This window comes from Leptodactylus fuscus, chromosome 2, assembly GCF_031893055.1.
Source record: "Leptodactylus fuscus isolate aLepFus1 chromosome 2, aLepFus1.hap2, whole genome shotgun sequence".
NCBI classification, from domain to species: Eukaryota; Metazoa; Chordata; class Amphibia; order Anura; family Leptodactylidae; genus Leptodactylus; species Leptodactylus fuscus.
Window position 1 is genome coordinate 147,028,996 of NC_134266.1, and position 25,799 is coordinate 147,054,794.

The window sequence follows — 25,799 nt, forward strand, 5'->3', positions numbered from 1 at the left end:
CGTCTCTAATCCAATAATTCAGCTGACAGCTGTCATCCTTCAGATGTACCTACTACAGGCTTGAATGTTCCTGTCCTAGTACACTGGCTTGTATTGCTATGATGTCCCAAACTAAAATGTACACCGGTTCATACAAAAGATCACTGTATTCTTTGCTCAAACATCTTTCAAAAATATTCACAAATAAAATAATATCAACAATATCAATTCATAAAAATCAACACTAGAAATAGAATGAAAGAACTAAAGAACTAAAATAGCAACTTTAACCTTCAGGTTTGCAGTAACTGATCCTGATACCATTGATACAGATATAAAGTGTTTATGAATTCACCTCTAGACACTTATGGTATGAGTGTAGTGGTGTAACGATCCTGGTCGCAGGGGGTGTGACCACGTTTGGGCCCGGAGGGGTATGGGGTCTGTGATCAGCTGGAAATGTCCAGGGCCCTGGACCACCATCGTAGTCGTTGGGGAAAGCCTTGTTCCCTGACCGCTATACATACTGGTAATCTGCTCCAAGGATCTTAATGACGGTAAATGACGTCATTGTGCCCCTGCGTGACCGCTGGAGCACGAGACCTCAGTTGTCAGATAGAAGAGGATGTTGCAGACAGCAGGACTGAATGTGCACTGTACCTGTGGTCAGATCATGAAATCCAGTAGGGCGACTAAAAAAGTATAAAAGGTTTAGTCAAAATATAAAAACCTATTTTATCTTATAATTTACATTGTCATGTATAGACATGTCTGAAAGTTCATGTTATTTGTTCCACATTGTGAAAGCTGTAAAAAAAAAGAAAAAAAATCAATATGCTAGAAGAGCTGCTTTTGGTAAATCTGTTCCTCGCCACAAAATGGTATCAATCAAAACAACAGCTCCCTCCACAAGAAAGACGCCTTTACATTGCTAATAAAAATAAAATATTATGGGTATCAAAATATGTCCTAAAACATAGCGAAAATGATATTTTTAGTATCTCCATCAGAGTACAAGTCTATACTGTGGACCACAGACACTTTGTGTGCTACTGTATACTACTTCTCTAGCAGTAGGGGATTATATGTTTGTAGTACAGAATCCTAATTGGTCATTTCATGAATATACATACAGCACAGAATGCTCCAATGCTCCTTTCAAATCCAATAATTATAGAACAGGTCCTATACAGCTCTGTGAGATCAGACTGAAATGGAACAGAACGGAACCCCCCATAGAAATGGTTGTAGTATGGGAGGCGTCTGAGTGTGATCTGAGTGCCTTAATTAAAAAAAAACAAAAAACGGCACCCACTTGGCTTGCACACTTGGTCATGTGCGTGAACAGTTACCTTAGAACATGCAGTGCAATAATAATGACCTAGGGTCTCCAATACCTTCTCTGATCCAATTATCACGCTCCTAACAGTTTCTGGAGAGGTTGCTATGAATACTGAATTACAATGTCTGCTTTTGCAACTAGCAAGTGAGAATTCTCATTAAATCATTCAGTGGCTTTTTGATGTTTCCATGTGATAGAATTAAGAACTCTAAGTGTGTAACTGTTACAAGTCTATAAAACACATTGTAGCAGGGTTTGTGTTCAATGAATTCTCATTGAATAAATAAACTCAATGCATCTTTACTGGGACAGTATCTGCATATGTAATGTAATATAAGTTACGGACATGACAGAAATGTATAATTGATCCATATCTCGGAGGGCACTTGTTTATAGTTTGTTACTCTCACTTAGTGGCTTAATACAAACATTAAACTCAGAATAAAAAAATAAAAATTCTTACATGACTGCTCATATCACCTCCTTATATTTCTTTATTCGTCTCATATCATAATTACAGAGCATGAAAAATAAATGACAAAGTCCGTTTTTATTCATATGCTAATTAGACTGGTACACGATGCATCGTGCACCCTCTTTGCTATTGTTTCCTATGGGTGTATACAGCACAGGCTGCTGCTGATAATAACGATGACTCAGCTTCCTGTTTGCACACACACATAGGAGATAATAGCAGAGACGAGTGCTGCTGGAAAGTTCCTGTGCTGGCTTGAAGCTTATTAGTAGAGATGAGTGAGTAGTGAAATATTCGAGATTCGATATTCATTTCGAGTAGAGCCTCAATATTGGACTACTCGATTGAATATCAAATCCCATTTATAGTCTATGGGAAAAAATGCTCTTTTCAGGGGAAACCATTACTCGACTAAAGGAGAGTCACCAAGTCCACAAGTAGCAGGAGGAGAGTGTTTAGGAGAAGCGCTGTGCAGTTAAAGTCTATGGGGTCCGTGCGCTTTAACTTCACAGCTCTTGCAGTTGCGCTGATATTCCGTTCAGTGGAGTCCTCCTGGGGACTCCTTCCGGACGGGAGGAAAGTACTAATGTGAACTGGCCCTTACTCGTCCTACAGAACCTGCACTATATAGCATTCAGCAAATCAACGCTGATTCTGCAGCCGGCTCGTCCTTGCTAGTCGGGAGAGCTGGCATCTTGCGTTCATGTGGGAGCTGACTTTTTCTCATAGGAATGCATTGACCAGCGTTGATTGGCCGAATGCTATACAGTGTACAGCATTCGGCCAATCAACGCTGGTTCTGCAGCAGTCTCCATTGTGTTCCGATCTTAGACTCTGTCTCGTCACAGATGAGCCTCTGACACTGTGTAGAATTCGAACAATCAACGCTGGTCAATGCCTTCCTATGAGAAAAAGTCAGCTCCCACGTAACCGAAAGCTGCCAGCTCTCCCATCTAGCAAAGACAAATCAACGCTGTTTCTGAATCGAATCTTTACTGTGAATAGCGATAGTATTAGAACATGTACAAGTATTTTGAATACCGTAGTATTCTATCGAATACCTACTTGATCAAATACTACTCGCTCATCTCTACTTATTAGCATATGAATAAAAACTGACTTATTCAAAAACCACTGAGGCAATCTACATACTAAAGGTAAGTGTGGAATAGACTTTCTAAGGGTGCCTTCACACGATATAATGTGCAGCGTGATCTGGCATGTATACGGCGTGTGAGAGTTTGCGCGCCGTAAAAGCTCCCATTGATTTCAGTGGGAGTAAGGATCGTATACGCTGCGTTATTTTGCGGCCGTGATTTCACACGCCGTATACATGCCAGATCACGCTGCACGTTACATCGTGTGAAGGCACCCTGAAGACTATGCAAGTATATGTTTAGTTAAAAATGACTTTTCCCAATGATAGAGCCCCTTTAATATTAACTATGTCTACAAATATCAATGTTTAGCAATGTGATAGTAAACTTGCAAAGCAGAATAAAACCGATAAAAGGACCATCTCTGAAACACATATGTTGGCCTGATAACTAATGACATAGTAGCCACAGTTACCATTTACTCTGTCTGCACAGTGTCTCACATTAATAATGGTGAAGGCTATATCTCACTTTATGAGGATTTGCTCATTGTTTGCTTGTCACATGTTCATATTTCATATAATCAGGTTATGACAGAGAACAGCTGTCACCCTTTGCTATCATCTCATCCAGTAGAAATCCAGCAATGTCTCAAGGGAGATACCGTTCTGCTGAGAAAGTGTAAATGGCTCCATGAGACCAGCCTGGAAATAATGTCAACAATGATTGATTGCAATTATGGGACAAAATAAGCTAGCAATCAAATGTTCTGTGTGAACAATCCTCAAGTGAAATTCCCTAAACCATCCCTCAAGACTTGCCATGCGGAAGAAATTGTACAAATCCCAGTATTTAATGAAAGTACATACATTAAAATTGAAGACCAGTGTGTGTAACAGATTGGAGCTGGGCAACACAGCAGGAGTTCATACAACAGGAAGGATAAATGTAAAATCTAACTCTATATTTCCCATTCCTTTTAAATATTCTTATGACTTTGACTCCAGAAACTGAATGAAAAACTGTCACAAAAACTGCCACTGACAGAAGCGACAAACTACGTTGATGGAAGTCACACAGAAGGGATGTTATCCTTGCAGAAGTTATGATGGAGAAAGAGTGACCATTTTGATGATGAGACAAAAAGGTATGACATCAGGTGTTATTTGACCAGCGATAGTAAATATGTAGTGTATTTTTTAACATGTCCTTTTTAACATGTCTATGTTGGTGAGACCCCTTTGGGCCTGAAAACAAGGTTGAAGCAACATAGGTGCACAATATGAAAACATAAAAAAGACCTCCAGGTTCCTCAAAACGGGGAGGTAGGTCATAGCCGCAGATATGGTTCTTACCAACGCACTTAGGTTTTTGATTCCTATGTATGCTCCTATATCATCATTTTACTGATTCATTTTATTATATACAGTATAAACTTTACTCAGTCGACACGATTAATGTGAAATAAATAACATAGATTTCAATATTGATGTAGTCTAATATATGTATGAGCTATTTGCCCTTAGTGTGTGTGTGTGTGTGTGTGTATATATATATATATATATATATATATATATATATATATATATATATGAAAAGATAACAAATGAGACAAAATGCAAACAGCCTTAAAATAATGGGAGAAAAAAACCGGAATATTTCTTAAGAGTCTTTGGTTCCAGGAAGCTTGGAAGATCTTTGCTGGAAATGGATACACCTAGCCCTCTTAGCTGGGTGGGCCTATGTAAGGTATTATAGTCTCTTAAGACTTTGTTCAGCTACACCTCCCTGCCAGGGTGTAATTCTTCCTCTAACTCCCTGAGGTGGGGAATCTGAAGACTCATTTTTATCTGGTAAAGAGGAATATCTTTCGTTGCCTTAGAGAACTGTGTCCATGCTGGGCTATGCAGGTTATCCCAGGGTTACTATACCCCCTTCTTCACTCTGCCCAACCAAAATATCATAAAGCAATAAAACAATATCTGGGGATGCAGAGCAAGGGAAAATCAATTTCCCCTCTGACCCCCTCCCCTTGTATACACACAAACCAGGTAGATTGATAACACAAACATAAACAACTCAATAAAGATATATATATTATATATATATATATATATATATATATATATATATATATATATATATATATATATATATACACTCACCGGCCACTTTATTAGGTACACCTGTCCAACTGCTCGTTAACACTTAATTTCTAATCAGCCAATCACATGGCGGCAACTCAGTGCATTTAGGCATGTAGATATGGTCAAGACAATCTCCTGCAGTTCAAACCAAGCATCAGTATGGGGAAGAAAGGTGATTTGAGTGCCTTTGAACGTGGCATGGTTGTTGGTGCCAGAAGGGCTGGTCTGAGTATTTCAGAAACTGCTGATCTACTGGGATTTTCACGCACAACCATCTCTAGGGTTTACAGAGAATGGTCCGAAAAAGAAAAAACATCCAGTGAGCGGCAGTTCTGTGGGCGGAAATGCGTTGTTGATGCCAGAGGTCAGAGGAGAATGGCCAGACTGGTTCGAGCTGATAGAAAGGCAACAGTGACTCAAATAGCCACCCGTTACAACCAAGGTAGCCAGAAGAGCATCTCTGAACGCCGCACAGTACGTCGAACTTTGAGGCAGATGGGCTACAGCAGCAGAAGACCACACCGGGTGCCACTCCTTTCAGCTAAGAACAGGAAACTGAGGCTACAATTTGCACAAGCTCATCGAAATTGGACAATTGAAGATTGGAAAAACGTTGCCTGGTCTGATGAGTCTCGATTTCTGCTGCGACATTCGGATGGTAGGGTCAGAATTTGGCGTCAACAACATGAAAGCATGGATCCATCCTGCCTTGTATCAACGGTTCAGGCTGGTGGTGGTGGTGTCATGGTGTGGGGAATATTTTCTTGGCACTCTTTGGGCCCCTTGGTACCAATTGAGCATCGTTGCAACGCCAAAGCCTACCTGAGTATTGTTGCTGACCATGTCCATCCCTTTATGACCACAATGTACCCAACATCTGATGGCTACTTTCAGCAGGATAATGCAATGCCATGTCATAAAGCTGGAATCATCTCAGACTGGTTTCTTGAACATGACAATGAGTTCACTGTACTCCAATGGCCTCCACAGTCACCAGATCTCAATCCAATAGAGCATCTTTGGGATGTGGTGGAACGGGAGATTCGCATCATGGATGTGCAGCCGACAAATCTGCGGCAACTGTGTGATGCCATCATGTCAATATGGACCAAAATCTCTGAGGAATGCTTCCAGCACCTTGTTGAATCTATGCCACGAAGAATTGAGGCAGTTCTGAAGGCAAAAGGGGGTCCAACCCGTTACTAGCATGGTGTACCTAATAAAGTGGCCGGTGAGTGTATATATATATATATATATATATATATTATGATTACTAGAGATGAGCGAACAGTAAAATGTTCGAGGTTCAATATTCGTTTCGAGTAGCCCCTCAATATTCTACTACTCGAATCGAATATCGAACCCTATTATTGTCTATGGGGGAAAAATGCTCGTTTCAGGGGTAGGCAACGTTCGATCAAATTATACTTACCAAGTCCACGAGTGAGGGTCGGGCTGGATCCTCCGAGAAGTCTTCTCTGTGCAGCGTCCCCGCGGCGTCTTCCGGCTCTTCATTCACTCTGCCAGGCATCGGGCCTGGGCAGAGCCGACAGCGCATGCCTGCACTACAAGCGGACATGCGCAGTCGGCTCTGCCCAGGCCCGATGCCTGGCAGAGTGAATAAAGAGCCGGAAGACACCACGGGGAAGCTGCACGGAGAAGACTTCTAAAGGTAAGAGAAGAACCAGCGTTGATTGGCCGACTGTATAGCATTCAGCCAATCGATGCTGGTTCTGCATTGAACTTTTACATTCGAACAGCGAGTGGTACTCAATCGAGTATGAGTATTTCGAATACCATAGTATTCGATCGAATACCTACTCGATCGAGTACTACTCACACATCTCTAATGATTACGTAATAACACATATGCAATAATATATAGCTTATTTAATCATGTTATTATAATTAACTGTAGTAATATTTAGAAGCTAAAGGTGCGTCCAACTGTACTGATTTAGTTATAGTATTGCTATTATGTGGTAGAAAGGCACTAATGTGCAGGCCAACTATAACTTCTGTGCTCCGATACCACTGGACATTCATAATAAGGCATGTGTTGAAGGCAGACATTGAAGCACTCACTGGTACAAAGCATAATAATAAGTTTAATGAAAGAACTCTAAAAAAAACTAGCTTATTAATTGTCAATTAAAATAGTGGGCCTAAGATAGAGGCGAACCAGATTTACAGAAATATTAGGACTTCTGGGTGGAGCTGAAATGAATCTAAACAAATTCATGTGGATATTCAGGCTTCTTATCAAGCTATATGTATAAGGGTGTATTCACATGGTGGAATTTAGAGATTAATTTTGTCTCCGTTCATTTCAGTGGGAGGCAAAGCTGATTTTTTTTCCCTTTAACTGACTTTTTCAGGTAGTGGAAAATATAAACATCTTGCTTAATCTCCAGGCGGTGAAGGTGAAATCATATAGCAGATTAATGTGTCACTTTGCCCAATATTCAATACACCTCTGATGAAACTGTGGGGTTATTTCATAGTGGAAGCATAACAGATGTATTTTTAAATACATGGTTGTATTTCTGATGCAATAATAGGTTTTAAGTATATTTGTAAATATAATTATCGTCTTTGTATCAAGGTGTGTGTACTGTGCGCAAAAGAGGTACTGGTGTATGTATAAATGCATGACGATGCATCTGATGCACTAATAGGGTACAAGCAGGGCTGGAGTTAGGGGGAGGGGCAAACTGGGAAATTGCCCAGGACCCCTGCACTTGCACGGGCCCCCTGGCGGTGGAATACTTTCCCTATTAATATAGGGAAAGTATATGTCGCAAGGACACTGTGTAGCTGCATTGATCGAGGAAGCTCCATTCAACGCTCTCAGGATACTTCACCCCTCCCCCCTTCTCTGGCTGCCCTCTGCCCACCAATGAGAGGGTGAGGAGAGCTCAGGAGGCGGGGCTTATCGCTATACAGAAGATGGACCCTGCCAAGTTCCTTCCATTACATCCTGCACAGAAGAGAAGGAAGCAGAGAACTCAGCAAAGTGAAAGTAAAAAAACACACCGGTAGATGCTGGGTTACTACTGTATGCCTATTAATGTCAGGCATTTGGGGTGATTAATTTAGTTTCAGTAACTTCATGTGCCTCACATTAATAGCAATTAACCCCATCATGTCCCTCACATTAACCCTTGTGTATCCCATATAAGGGTTACTAATATGTGAGACATATGGGGGTACTAATAATGAAAATACTTAATTATTACCTCCATGTCTCTTACATATCAGTAACTCTTATCTGAGGCACACAGAGGTTAATGTGAGGGAGATGATGGCGTTAACTGCTATTAATATGAGGCATATGGAGTTACTAAATTGTAATGCACATGATCATACTTTTTATCCACAATTGTGGATAATATTGTGGACTATTATATTTCAATGGTCCCAGTACACACGGACATTGTTTTTGTGGCCATGTGTCCGGGCCAAATTTAAGAGCTGCAAATTATGGAGCAGGTCCTATATCTGTCCTAGTGGTGTCCTATACCTAGACCAGTCATGTCCTCAGAGATAGGTGGTATTATATACCACTAGAAAGACTGAATTCACTGTACTGCCAGCTTTCATGGTATATACCCCTGTGCTAGAGATATCGATATTGAATTATCCACGCTGAAAAAAAAGCCTCCCATTTAATTCAATTGGTTCTGCTAGCGGAAAATTCTGCTAGTGGAAAAAAAGCTAGTGGCACCCATTGAAGTCAATGGGAGGTTTTTTTTTCAGCACTGAAAATAGCGGTCAGCAGGTGATGTGACAGTATGTAAGTCCTGGTATAGTGGTCAGCGGGTGATGTGACAGTATTTAGTTCTGGTGTAGTGGTCAGCGGGTGACGCGACAGTATTTAGTTCTGGTGTAGTGGTCAGCGGGTGACGTGACAGTATTTAGTCCTGGTATAGTGGTCAGCGGATGACGTGACAGTGTTTAGTCCTGGTATAGCGTGCAACGGGTGATGTGACAGTATTTAGTCCTGGTGTAGTGGTCAGCGGGTCACGTGATAGTATTTAGTTCTGGTATAGTGGTCAGCGGGTGATATGACAGTATTTAGTCCTGGTATAGCGGTGAGCGGGTGATATGACAGTATGTAGTCCTGGTATAGCGGTCCTATTTGATTATTCTGTATGTATATAAATATTTTTTATTATGGGGAAGTGCATGTGCCTTGTTGCTCTTGCACCTGAACTTTAAAGAGGACCTTTCATCAGATTGGGCATAGGCAGTTCTATATACTGCTGCAAAGCCGACAGTGCGCTGAATCGGCTTTCCCGATCTGTGCCCTAGGTAAAGCGCTATCGGTCCCGGTACTGTAGAGCTTTACAGTCAGAAGGGCGTTTCTGACAGTCAGCCAGGAATGTCCTTCTCCACAGCAGCGCCTATCGCGCTGTACAGTGTGAGCAGGGAGGAACTCCCCCTCCCTCTGCTCACAGTGCTCGTCCATAGACAAGTATTATAAGGAGGGGAGGGGGCATTCCTCCCCGCTCACACTGTACAGCGCTATTGGCGCTGCTGTGGAGAAGGACGTTCCTGACTGACTGGCAGAAACGCCCTTCTGACTGTAAAGCTCTACAGTACCGACACCGATAGCGCTTTACACCGGGTACAGATTGGGAAAGCCGATAGTGTGCTGAATTCAGCGCACTGTCGGCTTTCCAGCAGTATATAGAACTGCCTGTGCCCAATCTGATGAAAGGTCCTCTTTAAAGATAAGGTTCACAAGCAACTAATTTATCTAGGCAAAAAAACCTTACAAATTTACAAACAACCACTTAAAAGACATTAAGAACACCCCTGTAAGTACCAGTGAGAGGCACTGCGGCACATCGAATTAACAGAATGTGACTATGTGGTATGTACAAGTCGGGCCCCACTTTTAATTTTGCCCAGGGCCCCATTTTGTCTAAACCAGCTCTGGGTACAAGTGTATGGTTCCACTATTTTAATTGATAATTAATAAACTTATGAAACGTAAACATACAATCTCATTATAAAAATATTTTTGGTACTCACTGGTAGAATATGGTGACATATATCTTTTTGTTTACAAAGACACCATATTCAGAATCAAAGTGCACACAGGAAAATTACTCATTTCAGTCTATAAGGTCCTTATGTATAACAAGGTTAATAACACAACCACCAGAAATGTAATTGAAATTGTTTCATAATACAATACAAATACTACTACAAAATTATATTTTTATAATCTTCTGATAACAGTAATTGTTTTCATTGTGATAACAATAACAGTTGTAACAGTTATATATACATATGTATACATCTCTATATATGATGTATACATAACATTTGATAAGTAAGCAAAAATATAACATTTATCCACTTATAGGGATATAATTAGCTTGAATCTAACCTCATTATTTCCTAGTTATATGTATTCTGACAAGTACAGTAACACAGAAAAATATACCAAATTTCATGAAGCATTTGCTCTGTGACTGTGACTTGATGAGTGCTCATAAATCTCTCCAGACATTTGGAATATATTGAACAAACTGTGCTGTCACTGTATAAAATAGATGTCTAAGCATTAGTTCTAATTTAGTTGGTAGACACATTTATGCTATTATAGTCGCATATACACTGACGAGGAAGTGTCATTTCATGCAAGGAATCAGAAAATGCCGCTCTCCTATCTTGCATACATCTATTCTGTTAATAACTCTACATGAGCATAAAAGTCAAATTTGAATAAAATTGCTTCTCATTAAAGCAGTCAAATAAAATCAGCCATAATGACAGATGGCCTATTTTCCAAGAATATAAATGAAAAAGTGATAAAGTGAAGAGTTAATAAAAGCACCGAAAGTTAGAGAGGTCTGCCTATGCTCATGTAGATACATTTCTGATAAAACACAATACCTGTCAATGAGACAATGGTACGGTAACCAAACATTATGTTTTGCATAAGTACAGATAGAACAAGCTGAGCCAATTGCTAGGTGACATCAGTTTTACTATATATTTGTTAATGCTTATGAGTAGAAATGGGCAAATCGGTTTGTAATGAGCTGGGTTATTCCTAAATATTCCAAATTGTTTGTTTTTTAATGAGCCCGAACAAATGGTGATTCGCTTTGGAACAAAAATGGTCATGCTACCAGAAAGTGGCCGCTGGCACGTGTTTATCAAACACTGTTTGACCATGAAATACAGAGCAAGCAATGTGTGTAGTGACTCACACGTCTGTGATGTGATAGAAACACCTAATAGCCTCTCAACCACAAGACAAACAGCACTCTAAGGTTCACGTAGGTGAACCTTAGAGTGCTGATGTCATTTGTAGTATAAAACATCAGCTTAAGTTGATGTAATGGCTGACATGCAAACAGATCTGTGATCTAACTCATTACATCATAGCTAGGCTATTTATTATTATTATTATTTATTTATTTATATAGCACCATTAATTCCATGGTGCTTTACATTTGAGGATTTACATACCGTACACAAAATATACAGACAAATATAATACTAACAGTGACCGACTGGCACAGTGGGGTAGAGGGCCCTGCCTGCGAGGGCTTATTATCTATGAGGCTATAGGCAGCACAGCTCAGAAAATTCAGGAATTCCAAAGGACTTAGACACAGGCAGATCAGTGATAGAATCCAATAGACATAGACAGGACATGTTCACTTCACAGGCAATGAGTGATTGGAATCTGTGCTACTGCTTCTAGACAGTTACCCCTTTCAGTGCTAGTAATCTAATAATATCTGATAATATTTGCAATAGAGCAATTTCATATCCATATACATTTTTTAAACATAGTTTTTTTTTGTTTTTTTTTTATAGAAGACAATCCTGTTAGTGCAAATGTTTTTTTAAGGCAAGAGTTCACATTTTTTGCTTACATACTGCTGTTTTAACATCAAATTGCTACTGTTCTATATACAGTTAAGTGTTGTTGATTACCTAATATACATTCCTGCACAAATCTTAAAAAAAAACACTATGATATATACGAGCAATTTCTTGTTATTCACCCAAAATAAAGCCCTGTGCAAATATTTTAAAAAAAAAAAAACTTCCAGAATCTATACAAGCAGTTTCTTATTGTTGTACATCCAATTCCGAAAAGACATTTAGGAATTTCATGTTTTTTTGGTTTTTTTTTTTTCCTTTGTAGTCTGTTGTCCAGTTGTGTTCTAATGATTTGGCGATTTTGTTTTTTTTTTGTCTTCACATTGCTAGATGCTATGTTTTCTTTATTTTTCTGGTGACGTAGCCATATAAAGGCTTTTTGTTTGTGGGATGAGATGCATTTTGTAATGACAACATTTTTGGGTGCCTACAACTTATGTAATACATTTTCCCCATATGTCCAACACAGCAGCACAACAGATGGGGTATTCCTGCCCCTGCGTGCAATCAGGACAGGTGGAACTTTTACTCAATCAAAGAACCTCCCCTATAAGAGGTCACCAGACCTCCCCCTCCTCGTGTTTTTTTCTGTCCTGCGGACAGGGACAGGTGGTGAGGAGGCCTGTGGCCTCCTCCGGGATCGGAAGAAGGTGGCTGTTAGCTTCTTCTTTCCCTTTCTTTCCTTCTCTTTCTTTCCTTCTGAGAGAAAGATTTAGGTTTTGTCTTACCTGCTTTGCAGGGTGTCTGATGGTTCAGCTGTGCACAGCTCATTCACTGCCCAGAAAGGTAAGCTGAGTCCTAGCTTTCCTCTGTGTTTACTGAAAACTAAAAGCACTGATACTTTTTGCTATGGGCACTCTATTATGTCTATGGTATGTCTATTGCAATGGCCTGTATGTACCTATCTGTGTTACAGTCAGGCATGGAATTTTTGTGGGAGCCTTGCTTCCCTCCATGCTTAGTGCATAGTGTGAGCACTCATTTCTATTGCAATGGCCTGTCTGTGTTACAGTCAGGCATGGAATTTGGGTGGAGCCTTTGCTCCATTCATGCATAGTGCATAGTGTAGCACTTATGTCTATTGCAGTAGCCTGTATGTACCTGTCTGTGTTACAGTCAGGCATGGAATTTGTGTGGGAGCCTTGCTTCCCTCCATGCTTAGTGCATAGTGTGAGCACTCATTTCTATTGAAATGGCCTGTCTGTGTTACAGTCAGGCATGAAATTTGGGTGGAGCCTTTGCTCCATTCATGCTTAGTGCATAGTGTAGCACTTATGTCGAGTGCAGTGGTCTGTATATACCTGTCTGTGTTACAGGAAGGCATGGAATTTGTGTGGGAGCCTTGCTACCCTTCATGCCTGGTGCATAGTGTGAGCACTCATTTCTATTGCAATGGCCTGTCTGTGTTACAGTCAGGCATGGAATTTGTGTGGAGCCTTTGCTCCATTCATGCTTAGTGCATAGTGTGAGCACCTATGTCTATTACTGTGGCCTGTAGGTGCCTGGCTGTGTTACAGTTCACAGGCATGGAATTTGTGTGTCAGCTTCTGCTCCCTTCTTGCTTAGTGCATAGTTGTGCATGTCTATTGCGATGCCCTGTGCGATTCCTATGGCTTTACCGCACCTATCTGGCCGGGCTTCCCGCTGCCCTAAAGCGCAGCTAATGGGAACTGCAGCCTATGAGATGGAAGTGAGTTATCCAGCAACTCCCACAGCTCTGGTGAGGTAAGCTAAGGTGCACCAAGACTACTTTTGTGAGTGAACAAGTCCCTTTTAAAAAAAAAAAAAAAAAAAAAAAAAAAAAAAAGGGGAGTTTTTTTCGTGTTGCTGTCTGTAAGGAAACAGACTTTTATGTTAAGTGCACTGGGTCTAGAGTTCTATACTTTTCGTACTCTACCCGAAGGCTAGATCTGCCTTCTGCCATCTGCCTGTGGGCTGCCTGACTAACGCCTACTGTGTCGGCGTGACTACAAATTTGATCATTGGGGCCCTCCCCCAAGAGTCGATATAGCTGTTTCTAAATTATCGAGGCGCACGTTAGTGCCATCAGAAGATGGCTCAAATCTCCAGGATGCGATACACAGGCGGGCAGAGGGGTCCCTGCACCGAATTTATACTGCAGCATCTGCGCAGGCCTCCGTGGGAGTTCAACAGGAGAAGTCGTTCAGTTCCTGCGAGGTAATATATCTACTCTGCGTAGAGATATCGATACAGGCGTTCCCTGTGATGATCTTCTGGCGTTCCTATCCTCCACCTCCGTAGCAGTGGATTATTTGGCAGAAGCAGGTTTGTATCAAGTGAAGATTGCGGCAAAGGCTATCGCATTAGCCATGGCCGCAAAACGCCCCCTGTGGATGAAGCCCTGGAGGGCAGATAGTACTTCCAAATACAACTTGTGCGCACTTCCGTTTGAGCCGGGCAGGCTCTTTTGGAAAGAGCTGGATACCATTATGGAGGTATAAATTGACACACCATCCGGGAGCCTGAGAAGGAGAAAACTACCTTCTGACGTCTACTCCCCCTCCCCTTGTATTCGCTTTGCCAGTGGAAGGTCGGCTTTCCCACTTCTCGGTGGCATGGAGCCGTCACATTCAGGTCCCATGGGGCCTCCAGCTCGTGTATTCGAGCTACAAAATAAAGTTCACATCTCACCCACCCGACAAATTTGTGTAAGCCCGCGTTTTGTGTTCAAAAGCAGATCCTTCTGGAGAACGCTGTTCAGGGATACCTGGACAAAGGCGCTCTAGAGCCAGTGCCTGGCAGAGCAATCGACCAGATTTTACTCTCCAGTGTTTTTGGGACCCAAAACATCGGGAGTCGGAGAATGGTGGTCGATTTAGGATTTCTCAACCAATACGTCCTCAAGACCCATTTCCGGATGGGAACTATCAGGTCAGTCACACCTTTTCTGCACCGAGGAGACAGGTTTGTCACCCTAGATTTAAGGGACGCATATTTACACGGCCCGATATTTCCGCCACACAGAAGGTTCTTGAGGATTGGGGTTGTGCTGAACGGTACTCTGTCTCATCTGCAGTTCACAGCTCTTCCGTTCGGAATAGCCTCGGCCCCCCACACCTTTACAAAGGTCGTGGCCCCGGTCGTTGCAGCTCTTCAGCTCCAAGGTATATTCATCATACCGTACCTAGACAATTGGCTGTTAAAGGCCCACTCAACAGAGGTTCTCGCGGCCCACCTAAGGATCACTATCGCCTTCCTAGAAGAGTTAGGCGGGCTGATCAATGGTCAAAACTCGGCAGTCGTCCCCATCACCAGAATCCAGTTATTGGGTTCATTGTGGACTCTCAGAGGATGGAGATATCTCTTCCTCACAGTCGGAAGGAGTAGATTTGTCGGGCGTTGCAACATCTGGCGGATACGCGGGAGGTTCGGGTAAGAACCGCAATGAAGGTCCTAGGTTTAATGTCAGCAGCTGCGGATGCAGTTCCATGGGCAATAGAGCATATGCGTCCACTACAGAGCGAGATCCTCAAGGTTTGGAGCCGCAGCCCCTCAGGGCTGAAGAAGCCTATCCAGTTGTCCATCAGTACCCGTCGATCACTGCAATGGTGGTCCCTATTGAAGGACGGGATGTCCACGGTCCAGCCCGACTGGACCCTGTTGACAACGGATGCCTCCTTCCATGGCTGGGGAGCGCATCGGGGGGAAACCCTGGCACAAGGGACATGGAGCCGACTTGAGACTGCTCAGTCATCAAATTGGCGCGAGTTATGCGCAGTGTATCGAACCCTGCTATACTTCACCCAGGATCTACGCGGCAAGGCGGTCAGAGTCAGGACGGACAACGTCACGGTGGTCCTCTACCTGAACAAGCAGAGAGGGACGAGGTCCTCCCTCATCAAGCTAACAGTTCAGATTTTTTCCCTGGGCTGAGGAAAATCTAAGCCACCTCAGTTCGGTGCACATAAGGGGACATCTGAACGTGCTGGCAGACCAGCTCAGCAGGGGAGAAGCAGTGTCGGGCGAGTGGTCCCTCAACCAGGAGGTCTTTCGTCAGTTGACTCGGATGAGGGGTCTCCCCGAGGTGGATCTGATGGCCACCCAGTACAATGCCAAGGTGGAGAGGGTCTGTTCCCTCTACCAGGAGGACAACCCCTTGGCAGTAGATGCCCTATTAATACCTTGGAGGTTCAGGCTGGCATACATCTTCCCTCCACTTCCATGGTTTCGAAGGTATTGGCCAAGATCAGACAAGACCAGGTATGGATGATTGCCATCATACCGTTCTGGCCAAAAAGGGCATGATTTACCCACCTCATACAGATGAGTCGAGGGAATTACTGGAGGCTTCCACTTCTTCACAACCTGGTAACCCGAAACAAGTGGCTATGCCAGGACCTGAAGAGGTTCAACCTGACAGCCTGGAGGTTGACCGCACCCTATACGGACATGGGGGATTGTCACAGGCCATGCGGACAACACTGGCCTGCTCAAGGGCAGATTCTATGAATAGAAGCTACATGAGGATTGGCAGAATTTACCAGCAATGGTGCACGGAGAATCAACGTGCAATACCAGTTATTGAGTCGGTATTGGAGTTTTGGTAAAGCGGGCTGGAGAAAGCCCTCACCCCGGTGACATTAAAAGTGCATGTAGCTGCCCTTTCAGCCGTATTAGGGATAAGATTGTCTCAAGATCCGTTGGTAAGTTAATCCTTAAGAGGGGCCGGTGGCTCCGACCGCCATCCAAGTCCCAATCCCCCAATGGGATTTAGCTACGGTACTGCAGGGGCTCTGTGGGCCCCCCTTTGAACCACTACAAGACGTAGGACTAGAGTTCCTCTTCTGCAAGGTGGAATTCCTCTTAGCCGTCACATCAGCTAAGCGTACTGGAGAACTGCAGGCTTTAGCAGCCTCTGAGCCGTATTTACTATTCTTTCCAGACAGGGTACAATTAAGATATCTCCCGGGATTTATTCCAAAAAAGTCCCGTCGACCCAGAAAACCTTTCTGGTAAGTCTTTTCAGAAAATACAAGGGGCGTGTAGCCTTGAAGGCAACATTGGCGAGATGGATCAAAGAGGCCATCTCTCAAGCATTCAGTACTCAGGGCCTACTTCCGCCTGAGTTTGTAAGGGCACATTCTACTTGTGCAGTTGCCGCGACATGTGGGGAGAGATATTCCATCTCCCTGGACCAGATTTGTGCGGCAGCGACCTGGAGTTCTCACTTAACTTTTGTGAGACATGATAGGTTGGACGATTTTAAGCGCGGAGGCGCTGCCTTCAGTCGCTCGGTATTGACATCAGTTTGTCAGGAAGTCCCACCCTAGGGGAGGTTCTTTGATTGAGTAAAAGTTCCACCTGTCCTGATTGCACGCAGGGGCAGGAATACCCCATCTGTTGTGCTGCTGTTTGGACTATGGGAAAACAGATTATCTACATAATCCTCCATTATTCACTTTCTTTCAGGATTTAAAAAAAAAAAAAAAACAAAACAAAAAAAAAAACAATTCTGGCATTGTCTTTTACATTTTTTGCCATACAACATAAGTAACATATTACCTTTATTTTGCAGGTCGGTACGATTACGGCGACATAAACCAATGATTTTTTTCATCGCCATCTTCTGAGATGCGTAACATTTTTATTTTTCTGCAGAAATGAAGATCACACTTAGGATGTGCTAGTGAACTTTCTTTATTATTCACTAGCACAGACCTGGGCAATGTGCGGCCCGCGGGGCACATCTGGCCCTCTGACTGCTTCTGTCTGGCCTGCATAGCTTGTGGAAGGTTTTTCAAGGACCTGTGATGATGTCATCACAGCCTATCACCAGAATAACTATGACTCGTTAGTGGGCGGAGCCACACGGGACTGTGTGCTTTCTGTAAGCTGCCAGCAATGGAGGCTGCTGGATGATAAAGAGAGAAGAGACAGCATGTGTGAGCAAGAGGAGGGAACTAGGGGCAGATGTAGGGGGTGGGGCAGTTAAACTGAATGCACATGGAGGGGGGAAATTAAACTAGGGGGCAGATGTTCAAGGACCTGTGATGATGTCTTCACAGCCTATCACCAGGATAGGCTATGACTCGTTAGTGGGCGGAGCCACACCGGACTGTGAGCTTGATGCAAGCTGCCGGCAATGGGGGCTGCTGGATGATAAAGAGAGAAGAGACAGCATGTGTGAGCAAGAGGGGGGAACTAGGGGCAGATGTAGGAGGGCAGTTAAACTTAATGCACATGTAGGGGGGACATTAATCTAGGGGGCAGTTCGAGGGCGACATTAAACTGGGGCAGCTGGAGGAGGATATTAAACCGTGGAGGCAGCTGGAGGGGGACATGTCTGCCTCTAGTTGCCACCAGTTTAATGCCCCCTCTAGTTTCTGCTGGTTTATACTGGGGCACCAGGAGAGGGACTTAATACTGTAGAACATTTGGAGGGAAACGTTATAATGTGGGGGGTGAGGAGGTATAATGTTAGGGTGACTGTAGGAGGATTTTACTTTGTGGTACACATGGAAAAATGATTGAGAATGGGCGGAGTCATCAGAGAAGTGGGTGGAGCTAAATTTGCTGCGACGCGCATGGCCCTCTAGAACCGTTACAATTTCTCATGTGGCCCCATGGGAAATTTAATTGCCCACCCCTGCACTAGCACATCCTAAGTGTGATGTTCCATTCTGCATGATTACTACGGGTTGGGACCCTATGTCAGCACACTAGAATCCCTAAACTGCATCCCTCTATACTATTTTTATTTTTCTGTTGACAGTATTAGTTGAGGGCTTATTTTTTGCGGGACAACCTGTGCTTTTTATTGGTACTGTTGGGGGTACATATGATTTTTTGATCAATTTTTTATAGCATATTTTGTAAGATGAGATGGTGAAAAATCATTTTTTCAATTTTTTTTTCAATGTTCACCATATACATTAAATGTTTTTTTTCATTTTTATTGTACAGGTTGTTATGGACACAACAGTATCAAATATGCATTTTTTTTTTTTATATACATTTTTAGGATTTTCTTCTATATAATATATTAGAATTAGAACATAGAACATACAATCTCCCATAATGGAAAAAGTTTCCATAGATAAATAAATAAATAATAATAATAATATAATAAATAAATAAATAACTTCAGAAACATTTCCATCTACTCTTTTAGCACCAGGATAATAGAACCAACCACTCAGCTTGTGATCTCTCCCTCCACTCTCTCTATCATAGAGAAGGAGAATGGTCATCAATAGCAACCAGCATCTGCAATGAAGCAGAACTGAGAGCTCACTTCCCGCTCAGGAGAGATCTCTACAGCTCCTCCTCATGGTTGGAGAGTTTGGTCACTTTCGAACACATTTCCGCAGTTTTTTGATTGAAAATAACTTTATTCACATCAGTCGTCACCACTGTTCCCAATAATGTGCGCGCGTGGGCGGCCGCTCACCTATTGCAGCCGCCCTGCTCAGCCAGAATTAATGGCCGCGCACTCAACGCCTCCGGACGCAGATCTGAGTTGAATACTGACGCGACTAAAGCAAGGAGCTGTCACAGCTCAGCTCCTTGCTTTGCCGCTAGTCGCTGTGTAGACGCGATGTGATGACGTCACATTGCGCCTAAAACTGTGTGCGAGAGAGAGAGAGGCGCAGAGAGAGTGGCGAGGGAGCGAAGGAGAAGGTAAGTTTAATGTGTACACTGAGGTGGAACGTGAAACTGGGGGCAGATGAAGGAGGGGACGGCATGACACTGGGGGCAGAGATGGAGGGACATGAATCTGGGGGAAGAGATGGAGAGGACATGAATCTGGGGGCAGAGATGGAGGGACAATAATCTGGGGGCAGAGATGGAGGGGGGACATCAATCTGGGGGCAGAGATGGAGGGACATGAATCTGGGGGCAGAGATGGAGAGGACATGAATCTGGGGCAGAGATGGGGGGGACATGAATCTGGGGCAGAGATGGAGGGACATGAATCTGGGGGCCGAGATGGAGGGGACATGAATCTGGGGGCCGAGATGGAGGGGGGACATGAATCTGGGGGCAGAAATGGAGGGACATGAATCTGGGGGAAGAGATGGGGGACATGAATATGGGGGCAGAGATGGAGGGGGGACATGAATATGGGGGCAGAGATGGAGGGGGGACATGAATCTGGGGGCAGAGATGGAGGGACATGAATCTGGGGGCAGAGATGGAGAGGACATGAATCTGGGGGCAGAGATGGAGGGGGGACATGAATCTGCGGGCAGAGATGGAGAGACATGAATCTGGGGGCAGAGATGGAGGGGGGACATAAATATGGGGACAGAGATGGATGGAGGACATGAATCTGGGGCAGAGATGGGGGGCATGAATCTGGGGACAGAGATGGAGGGACATGAATCTGGGGGCAGAGATGGAGGGACATGAATCTGGGGGCAGAGATGGAGGGACATGAATCTGGGGGCAGAGATGGAGGGACATGAATCTGGGGGCAGAGATGGAGGGACATGATTCTGGGGGAAGAGATGGGAGGACATGATTCTGGGGGAAGAGATGGGGGACATGAATCTGGGGGCAGAGATGGTGGGGACATCAATCTGGGGGCAGAGATGGTGGGGACATGAATCTGAGGGCAGAGATGGAGGGACATGAATCTGGGGCCAGAGATGGAGGGACATGAATCAGGGCAGAGATGGAGGGACATGAATCTGGGGGCAGAGATGGGGGGGACATCAATTTGGGGGCAGAGATGGAGGGACATGATTCTGGGGGAAGAGATGGGAGGACATGATTCTGGGGGAAGAGATGGGGGGACATGAATCTGGGGGCAGAGATGGAGGGACATGATTCTGGGGGAAGAGATGGGGGACATGAATCTGGGGGCAGAGATGGTGGGGACATGAATCTGGGGGCAGAGATGGAGGGGACATGAATCTGGGGGCAGAGATGGAGGGGACATGAATCTGGGGGCAGAGATGGGGGGGACATCAATTTGGGGGCAGAGATGGAGGGACATGATTCTGGGGGAAGAGATGGGAGGACATGATTCTGGGGGAAGAGATGGGGGGACATGATTCTGGGGGAAGAGATGGGAGGACATGATTCTGGGGGAAGAGATGGGGGACATGAATCTGGGGTCAGAGATGGTGGGGACATGAATCTGGGGGCAGAGATGGAGGGGACATGAATCTGGGGGCAGAGATGGAGGGGACATGAATCTGGGGGCAGAGATGGAGGGACATGAATCTGGGGGCAGAGATGGAGGGACATGAATCTGGGGGCAGAGATGGGGGAGACATGAATCGGGAGACATGAATCTGGGGGCAGAGATGGAGGGGACATGAAACTGGGGGCAGATGAAGGGTGTATATGAAACTGGGGGAGAGATAGAGGGGGGACATATAATTTACGGGTGACTGTAGGAGGATTATACTGTGCGGGAGCACGTGAAAAATGAATGAGAATGAATGAATGGGGGAGGGGGTGACTAAGGAAGGATCATTATACTATCTATACACTAGATTAGCGTTTTCTTCTTTACTACTGATGGTACTGTTTGGGCATCAGGTCGCCCATCATTGACGGAGCCTTGCCCAGCTCACTAGCTGTTCCGCTCATCAGCTTCCAGGGCTTAGAGGGAACATTGGTCGTCACCAAAAGTATTTACAAGAGTACTGCGACGCAGCACACAGAATACACCAGTATCAATACTCACAAATAAATAAATACATTCTCCAATACCTCATGGAGCAGGGCGAGGCGAGGCCCAGGGAAGAAATCTCTCCCAACACCCCACATCACCCCACCCCATACTAGTGTTTCCGCACTTCCCAACATATGTGCATACCCCAATCCTAGCATTCTTACATGTGAAGGGAGTGGGGGAGGGAAAAGTCACAGGCCCGAAGCTTTATTGAAGTACCACACACACATGAGGGAAGCATGCTAATGACATTACTAAACTAAATAAGGTCTCTGACAAAGCACCCCGGCCAGCATGGGGGAGGGGGGGGAGGGAATGGAGGTAGAAGAAATACTGGCCTAGGGCTTTGCCAAAGACAATACAATATACCAAACACATTCAATACAATACCTCAGCAAAAAAAGAAGAAACAGGTGGAAGAAAACGTCCTTAGTCCTCTTCTTCCTCTTCGCCTCTCAGGCTATCCAAGATGGAGTAGTCCCGGAGCAGACTGTGGATAAGTCTGCAACAGTCATGAGTGGTTGCTCCTGGGCACAGAGTCCTGCAGTTCGTCTTCCAGAGCATCCAACAGACCCTGAGCAAATGGGCACTCCCAGAAAAGATGGTGGGTTGTCTCCTCCCTGAGGGAACATCTGGGGCAGAAGCGCATCTTGCTCAGGATGCGGGCGTGCATAAAGGGCCGGACGGCACTTGAAATTTATTTACAAGACTTAAAAAATGCATTTCCGGTGGTTTTTTTCAATTTTTTTAACCCAACATTCACTATGTACGTCTCTCTCTCTGCCAAATCAGTATCCATGCGCTATGCTGAGAAGGTCCAAAAGACCGAAACAGCGCCGTCCATAGCTGGGAATCTGTTCCTTTTGGAATAGAAATACTAATTTGGCAATTAAATCTGCATCATGTTAGTAGGCTTATTAACTGAGTCATGCATGATGTTAAGGAGACTGCCCTCTAGAGGGTGGCATACAGAGTGCACTGTTCTCCTAATTACATCCTGGAGAATAGATTTGCATATTTTTTACCCATGTAAATATTGTTTTAGTTTTATTGTACAGGTTGTTACCGGACGTGAAGATACTAAATTTGCATTTTTTTAAATTAATTTTTAGGTGGTGGTGGTAGTGGGGGGGTTATATAATTCACTTTCCATAGAAAAAAAGGAATTTGGGGGCTTTATTAATTTTTTTCACATGTCCCTTTCAAACACTTATATCAGCAATGCTTTGATTGCTGATTCAATATCAACACCCTTCTCCAGGTAGTCCGAGGTCACCGACCAGACCCCAAAGATCTAAGAATGTCTAATCAACAATCATCATAGTTAAAGCTGTATTCACTAAAAGTTGGAGCAGTTACACTACACAAGTATTTCTATCTGCTTTTTCACCAGAATAATAAAACCAACCACTCAGCTTGTGATCTCTCCCTCCACCCTCTCTGTAATAGAGAAGGAGAACGATCATCAATAGCAACCAGCACCTGCAATGAAGCAGAACTGAGAGCTCACTTCCCGCTCAGGAGAGATCACTACAGCTCCTCCTCGTGGTTGGAAAGTTTGGTCACTTTCAAGCACATTTCCGCAGTTAAGAACTATAGAAATGATCCCTGAAAGTATAGTCTTAACCCTCTACCTACTGCACTGACTGCCCCGGTCATAGGAGCCTGTGTGTAACATTAGGGAGACATTCCCACAGTATGATACACAGAGAACCCTGTGAGTATGGATACATTGTGACTGCTTACAGCTCTGCAAGCACTGCAAATACAAGCTGTAATACTTGTGCAAGAATTGGAAAAAGTTGTTACCCAGAATTCAACTGTTCTCCTATCTTAATTAGCATATGCAAAGTCAGCAACTAGTGGAGAACAGGCTGAACTCTGTAGCTCCGCCTCCTTACACATGCTCAATGTGATGTGAGCCCTGGAGGTGGAATATGCTACCCCCCTCCCCCACCCGCCTTATCTGTTACTAGATACATCTGCATAGCAAACTCAATCAGCGTTGATCCCGGAATATGTTGCTAAGGGCCAATTCACATGGAGTAACGAGCCGCGTGACCTGGCACGTATACGCCGTGTGAGATTCTGCGGGCCGTATACGCTCCCATTGATTTCAATGGAAGTGTGGATCGTAAACGCCGCGTTATTTTGCCACAAAATCTCACACGGCGTATACGTGCCAGGTGACGCGGCACGGTACTCCGTGTGAATGCACCCTAAGGCTGGATTTACACTAGCTTTGGAGATGCCACTGGCGTGTCTGCTGCAGAATCTTCCTAAAATTGGCGCAGAGGAAAGTCCTGCAAAGAGATATTTTCTCTCCTCCGCTTTCAGTATAAAACTGGTGAGCCCCACTATAGTCTATAGGGTCCTCAGGTTTCTGCGTGTAACAGCTTTCTAAGCAGATAAGGGTTCCATCCTTTGGAAACGCAAACGTTACTGTGATCTTAGTGTAACTGATAAAAGCAGGATTTTTCTCAAACAGAAGGTTGGTGATACCCCAGTCATGTCCCTTCCTACACATTTTGCAGTATTTTCAAGTCTTCTAAACAAATTTCAGGTAGCATTTTTTTTAACCCCTTAAAGACCAGGCCTTCATTTTTCAAAACTAACATGTCACTTTAAATGGCAAGAACTTTAAGATGCTTTAACTTACACAAATGATTTTGAGATTGAGTTTTCGTAACACATCATGCTTCATGTTAGTGGTAAATATTGATCAATATTTTTGTATTTATTTATATTTAAATTAAAAAATAGGAAATTTTAAGGTAATTTGAAAAAAATGGCAATTTTCAAAATGTGAAATTCTCTGCTTTTCAGGCAGATAGTCATACCACCCAAATACATGAATAAATATTATCTACCATATCTCTGCTTTATATTGCCATCATGTTTTGATTGTCCTTCAATTTATTTTGGACGTTACAAGGCTTACAATTGTAACAGTGATTTTCCAGATTTACAAGAAAATTCCACAAACTATTTTTTTAGGGACCACTTCCGTTCTGAAAGGAATTATAAAGGCCTGTATAATAGAAACCCCCATAAATCACCACATTTTCAAAACTTCACCCCTCAAATAATTCAAAACAGCATTTGGGATGTTTGTTAACCCTTTAAGCATTTCATAAAAATAAAAAATATTATGGAGGAGACATTTCTTTTTTTTTCACTAATACATTCATTTATATCTAAAATTAACACATTCACAAAGGGTTAAAAGAGTGAATGCATCTCACAGTTTGTTATACAATTTCTACCGAGCACAGAATTCAGCAAAGAGTATAGTGAGCATTTTGACCCCACAGCTGTTTCACAGATTTTACTAACTTTGGGATGTGTAAATGAAAAATTACTAAAACATCACTTTATCCCCAAAGTTTTCATTTTCACAAGGGGTTAAAGGAGAGAAATCCCCCCACAGTTTGTTAAACAATTTCTCCTGAACACAGAAATACCCCATATGTGGTCATAATCTGTGTGGATATATGGTGGGACTCAGAATGGGAAGAGCGCTATTTTGCTTTTGGATGGCAGCCTCTAGAGTACTAATACAATGGAAACCCCCTAAAAGTGACACAATTTTGGAAACTACACCCCCCAACAGAACATATCAAGGGGTATAGTGAGCATTTTGACCCTACAGCTGTTTCACAGATTTTATTAACACTGGGACATGAAAATGAAAAATTACTTTTTTCCGATAAACTGTTAATTTAGCCACAAATTTTTCATTTTCACAACAGGATGAAGAAGAAAAAGCTTCCCAAAGTTCATTACACAATTTCTCCTGAACACAGAAATGCCCTATATGTGGTTGTAAACTTCTGTTTGGGTACACGGTGGGGCTCAGAATGGAAAGAGCGCTATTCGGCTTTGAAGAGCAGATTTTGCATGTCAATTATACTGTACCTACGGAAACGCCAGCGGCATTCCCATAGATATAATTGTATCAGAAAGTCCGCAGAGTTAAACTCTGTGAACTTTCTGTTCAAAGCGCTGCGGGAAGAACCGCGATGCGTTCTTCCTGCAGCGCTTTAGCGTGGCATTTCTGGCCCATGGGGCCCTGGCCTTAGAGGGATTTTCTGGACACCATGTTGTTTTTGCAGAGCCCTGGAGGTGACAGTAAACTGGAATTCCCCAAGAAGTGACCCCATTTTGTAGGCAATTTAGGGTCTCTGCAAATATG

At 43.6% G+C, this 25,799-nt stretch overlaps 1 protein-coding gene, 1 non-coding gene and 1 pseudogene across 3 annotated transcripts in view; all 3 read right to left on the reverse strand.

Moving 5' to 3' along the window:
- Positions 1–25,799, reverse strand: part of DOC2B (double C2 domain beta) — a 528,819-nt gene that overhangs the window by 158,721 nt on the left and 344,299 nt on the right. The gene's annotated exons all lie outside the window — the stretch shown is intronic.
- On the reverse strand, positions 19,107–19,307 carry LOC142196452 (small nucleolar RNA U3; annotated as a pseudogene).
- On the reverse strand, positions 23,011–23,228 carry LOC142196444 (small nucleolar RNA U3). The gene has a single exon (XR_012715248.1). It is a non-coding gene; the product is annotated as a small nucleolar RNA U3 (small nucleolar RNA).